This window comes from Carcharodon carcharias, chromosome 16 (genome assembly GCF_017639515.1).
Source record: "Carcharodon carcharias isolate sCarCar2 chromosome 16, sCarCar2.pri, whole genome shotgun sequence".
NCBI lineage: Eukaryota > Metazoa > Chordata > Chondrichthyes > Lamniformes > Lamnidae > Carcharodon > Carcharodon carcharias.
The window spans coordinates 94,938,846-94,944,845 of record NC_054482.1 but is presented as its reverse complement, the minus strand read 5'-3'; the positions used below and the strand labels follow the sequence as shown (position 1 = coordinate 94,944,845).

General features: G+C 40.4%; 1 protein-coding gene across 1 annotated transcript in view; it reads left to right on the top strand.

The window, feature by feature from the left end:
* The first annotated feature begins 420 nt into the window (after positions 1–420).
* LOC121288843 (paralemmin-2-like) overlaps positions 421–6,000 on the top strand; it is a 153,531-nt gene continuing 147,951 nt past the window's right edge. Inside the window, exon 1 of the mRNA XM_041207618.1 lies at positions 421–470. The gene's annotated coding sequence lies outside the window, so the exon portion shown is untranslated. The remainder of the gene's footprint in view (positions 471–6,000) is intronic.

Below are 6,000 nucleotides of genomic sequence, written 5' to 3'. Positions count from 1 at the left end.
ATGCTATTCAAAACAACAAATAAAAATACAGAATGCCATTTAGAAATGGGATACACAGGTTTACAGATGCATGGTGATATGCTTCAGTTTATATCTGACCAATCTTGCACACAAGAGTGACATGTGTGCTACAAAAAAGTTGATAAAATAATTGGGAACTCCCAAAATGACCTCCAGTGCAACTGTCTTTTACTTGTGTGGTTTTCTTGAGCAACACCATTTTATACAGATTCAGAACATAAATGTTGATATGTTGCTCCAGTTCTGCCATATGAATGTGTGGTTTTAAACTGTAGCTTTTATTATTCTGTTAAATGGTTCCTTGTGCCAGGCTGCGACCTGAGGAATTTATGATATGATGATGTATTACAGCACTTACCAGCCGTGAGAGTCCAAATCTGAGGAGCTCCCGGACTGAGCACTTCACTGAACAACTGGTGGGAAGGCTGCACCTCTGTACTGCCTTTGAGGTAATATCTATTACAAGCTTTTTATAGAATGATAAATCTGCTTAACTTTTTTTTGCTGCTGTCCTTTTGTATTGTTTGTTGAACTTGTCAAACTTTTATGTCCTTTCTTATGGAATTAGTCAAACTAATTCCAGCAATGAATGTTCAAGTCAACCTGCATAGATATTGTCTCATTAAATAGTACTTATAAAAGGATTTCAATATGTGTGTATATATGTGTATATGTAAGGTTATAGTCATGGCTGAAGCTTTGTATACTTTTAATATAAGTTCAATCAGTTCATTAATTCTGCCGTGATTTTTGAGATCACTAATAAAGCAGGCATATCTCTCTACACATTTGCTTTTGAAGACAAATGTGGAATATTTAACTGTTTGAACCTCTCAGCAATATTGCCCTGACATCCTGGTTAGTATTGATCATGGACATCTTCGATGTGCCTTCACAAGTAGTGTCTTGATCTCAGCACAAATAAATCTGCTGAGAAAATTTAAGTGAGTTTCCCAGTTCAGTATGGTACCCCTTGTTTCTTCATGTCAGATTTGTTATTTTATATAGTTAAAAAAAACTTTAAATCAGCTATGTTAAGTCCCCACATAAATGGATTGTTTGCTGCATGTCCATCATTTCTCAGAGATGGAGGGTGCCGATATATTATGTTGCCCTAAGACTTAAAAAGGCTTCTGCATTAAAAAAACCTCCAATATGTTTGACATTCAGTGTACAGCATCAGGGCCAAAGTTTTTCAGAAAACTCTTCCATAAAAGTCTTGTGATCTGAAGGTGTCCTATTGAACAGGGCTATTCTGAGATTCCTCATCAAAGTTCAAAAGGTAACCTTTGCCCAAAATAAAAATAGAAAATGTGGAAATGCACAACAGGCCTGTCAACCTCTGGAACAAGAAAAGGAAGGTTAATATTTCAGATTCTAAGCCTTTGTAATACAGGCGGTGATGCTGAGATTGTGCCTATGTCATCTAACACTCACCTCACTGGAGTTGGTAAGGTCAGTGGGAAATGACTTAATTTGCATTGGGTCAACTTGCACCAGCTGTGCCACTGTTAGCAACACCTGTCCCCATGCAGCCAGAAAATATGGCACCTACCCTATAGTGTCCCTCCTCAGCCCCCCTGTATAAGACGATCAATCCAGAATTTTATTATATTAAGTGCAATCTCACAGTTTTGTTCTGGCCTGGAACATTCCCTCTCCCTTAGTAGGACCTACTTGTGTCCATGTGGAGGACAGTACGCCTCATCTCCCTCAGTTGATATCAGCCTCCAATAAAACAATGAGTTCTGACAGAACCAAACAAGGATTAACTTCAGACATAGAGGATCTCTGCTGCCAAACACCCACAGGGCATTGGCCTTGTAAGGGGCGAACAAAGATTTTTCTCCCCAACAAGACTGATTAGAAAATCCCTGATCTGACAGACAGGCTGTCAAAATTACAGTAGATACTGAGAAAAGATTGGGCCTCCACTTCAGAAATTTAACACATGTTTGTGTGCCTGTTCAACTAGATGTCACCTTACTTTTTGCATTTAGCTATAAGGACATGTTGAATTTCAGAAATATTTGCCATTTCACTAATGCATCTATATTGCTAAATTATGGTGTCTAATTTTGCTTTATAACAGCCCTGTGAAAACTCTTGGGAACATTTTATTACTTTAATGGTGCTACATAAATATAATTTGATGTTATTAGATCAGTTACTGATTTGTCTCATTAACTCTGTTTTTGGTTATATCATTGTGGTAGAACTTTGCAATTCGGTATTAAGTTTAGTATTGGAGGAGTTAATGCATCAAATGTTCTTAACAAAGAGTCTACTATACATTATTCACGATGCCCCGGGTGTATAACTTCAAACGTTTCCTTTTGGAAATGGAATAGAAGTCCTCTCTTACAAAGGAGAATCATTCTATTTTATAAGTTACACCAATTTGGAAAAAGTTACACACAGTCATATACAGAGGAAACCATGAGTCAGAAGGTGGCAGCGATCACAAATTAAACTGAAACTGGAATGAAATAGGGAGTTGATGATTTCACTGAACCAGAGATCAATGAAAGTAACTAGACCAGAAGTGTGAATGTTACACTTTAGTGAAATGCATTTAGTAATGCAGCACAAATGACTGCACTGACAGAATGATGTGGCATGTCAAACATTTGACTCAAATCTGCAACCTTTGAAGAGTGACAGTGTGTCAGGTCCAACCATCTGAATGTAAATTCTGAAGCACTGAGGTCATTGCTGCAGATTTAAAGGAAGATCCATTGTACCTAAAATAAAATCTATTCATGATCAGCTCTTTTTTAAAAATGGTAGAATATAAAACAAACAGAAAAACATATTTAAAACAATTCATTGGGTCTTCTGTGTCATTTTGCTTGTCCGAAGGGCTATGACAATATACAAACACAAAAATAAGGCTACCTTTTTAAAGTTTATTTGCAAAGTCCTCTACCTATATCAGTCTTGTTTCCATGGGTAGAATTTTGCCTTGGTCGGGCGGGGGTGGTTGGGAAGCTGACTGCCGCCTGCGATCAGGGCTGGACCGCGATTTCATGCTGACGGGACAATTAAGGCCAGCCCAATGTGAAACACACACCGCAGCGCTCAGCGCTGCCTGTGTGGTGGGGAGGGAGGAGGGCGAGTGGGGAACTTTGCGCATGCACTCAGCTGCGCACAGGAAAAGCTCCCTGAGGCACAGAGCTGCCTCAAGGAGCTCAAGACATAAAAAATGAAAAATAAAGAATTATGAAATTTAAAAAAAAATCATGTCCCCTCATGTAGCTCTGTCACATGAGCAGGGACATGTTCTTAATGAAATGTTAACATTTTTATTTTATTTTTAATTGCTGTTGGAAACCTCATCCCACCCGTGGATGAGGTTTCCTAAAATATGCAAAGGCCGCTTGGCCTTTTCGCCTGCCCACCAACCATAAGGTTGGATGGGCAGCGAAAAATAACATTTAATTGGGACCTTAATGGCCTTAATAGGCCTTTTAATTGTTGGTGGGTGTGCTGCTGACTCCTGCGCACACCCACCGACCAAACAAAATATCTGCGCGATATCATTGGGGCGCTCACCTGAAGTCATCGCGCATCATTTTACACTCGCTAGGGTCAGCCACGCACCTGCCTGACAAGCTTAATATTCCAGCTCATGTTTATAATTCATTCTTTGTGATAACATTTTCTGTAATTTTTTTTTAAAAACAATTGCAATTGAAAGCAGCATTCAGAGGGTTTAAGATAGAATAGGCAATCGTGATAGCATATACTCATAGATATCCTTTTTTTGTCAAGGTTAAATAGTGTGCTTTATTCAAAATTTTTGTATTGGCCTGTTAGGACACATAGACAACAACACCACATATTGCAGAAAGTTAGCAAGATAAATTTGTCAAAACTTAGAGATGTCAGTTTTAAGAGAAATAGAGACCTGAATTTTTGCCATGATGGAGAATGTCTCTGACTTAGCCCAAATGGTGCCGGAGACCCAATTCCAGAAGTCCCACCCCTGAACCTGGCACCCAACATTTTTGCCGGAAGATGCAAATAGGAGTGGGTTGTACTTTGCACATCGGCGATTCGTAGAGGTAGCTGCACCTGTTAAGGTGAAGCTGCCTACTGTCAGGTCTGATTTTCAATAGTGAATTGTCCAACACAGAACTGGTGAGTTTTAAGCATTTCAGGAAAAGGTATAAAGCTGCTGGAGTCCTTTGGATAGGCAGGGTACCCTTTTGGGTGGGTCCGGGGCACCTTTGGGAGAGCTAAGGTGCCCTTTGGGAGAGGTAAGGTGCCCTTTGGGAGGAGTCAGATGCTCTTTGGGTATGTTAAAATTAGACATGAATGTGCATAAAAACTGGATAAACTCATTGCAACTGATAAGCTGATTGAACTGTCAGGCTGCCAAGGGAACTGTCAAGCTGTCAAGGGATTCAAATCTCCTGGCCTTTAATTTTTTTGGAGAAACTGTCTACAGTGTAAAAATAAATCAGTGCTTGCTCTTTCACTGTTGACTTTATAAAGTATGTGCTGCGTGTCTGATTTCACAACCTATCATTATCACAGTAGGGTGCCTGTCAGTTCACCGTTTGATTGGCACCTTAAAGTGCTTATAAAGTCATTGAAGTGGGGCTATGAATACAAATGTTTGTTTTTATATGGAATTAGGTAGTTGAAGGAAGTTAAATGCGGTGATTTTTTAAATAAATGAGTGTTTATTAATTGTGAATTCAATAATAAACACTTAAGAATGCTATTTAATTTCAGCATAGGTCCTGAGGTTGGCCTATGGTGGCTACTGGGTGAGTTAGCAAGGAGGATGTAAGGGAAAAGGGTGTGTGTGAGAGTGCATGGGTTGGCACTAAGTTGGCATAGGAGCTATTAAGGGCCATGGGAGTGGGTAGAGGGGCGTAGATATTCATGGAGGGTATGAGAGGCCATGGGGGGGTGGGTGGGGACATGAAGTGGCATGGGTTGGTATGGGTGGGGAAGGGGGAGTGTGTGGGTGGTGAGGGGTGTGAGGAGAGAGGGCTTTTTTGTTTTATTCCTTTTTTTAACAGCTGCGATAAAACCCTGGATCACTGAGGTGGGGCTTCCACACTGCCCGTCTCTGCACACAGCAGCACTGTGGTTGCCTCCAAATACTTTGGGGGGCAGTGGGCCAGACTCTAGTTACCGCGACCCCCAAAATGAAAAGTTAACTGTCCTTTGATTTTCTCCAGAGTCTTGTTTGCGAAGTCGGGAATTTTCCCAACTCTGCCCACCCAATCAGGGAGCAAAATTTCAGGCCCCAGTGATCTATTTATAGAAATGTATTGCAGTGAATTCACAACAAAACAAAAAGCACCTGCTTCCATAGCTGGAATTATAACTTCTAAACTTTCAGTTAAACCCCAATTGTCGTAGTTACACTGAAATTCAATTAAAATTAAATATTTCAACCTGGATTGATGTTTACAGTACAATTATTTTCATATGGAGAGTTAGTGGCGTAGTGGTCATGTCACTAGACTGGTAATCCAGAGGGCCAAGCTAATGCTAATGATCTGGGGACCTGGGTTCAAATCCCACCGTGGCAGCCAGTGGAATTTAAATTCAATTACTGAAATTGAAAGCTAGTCTTAATAATGGTGACCATAAAACCATCATCCATTGTCATAAAAACCCCTCTGGTTCACCAGTATTCTTTAGAGAAGGAAATCTGCCATCCTTACCTGGTCTGGCCTACATGTGACTCCAAACCCACAGCAATGTGGTTGACTCTTAACTATGCTCTGAATGGTCGAGCAAACCATTCAGTTCAAGGGCAATTAGGGATGGGCAACAAATGCTGGCCTTTGCTGGCGATGCCTGCATCCCATAAAAGAATACTCCACAATTCCTCTTCTTCTCTGTCTACAATCCAGGTTTACTGCTAACGACAGAGAGCAGAAAGTTTTAATCTCATTTTGGTCACCATCTTAAATATCTGTCCAAGAGCATAAGAGATGGGACAGCCCGATA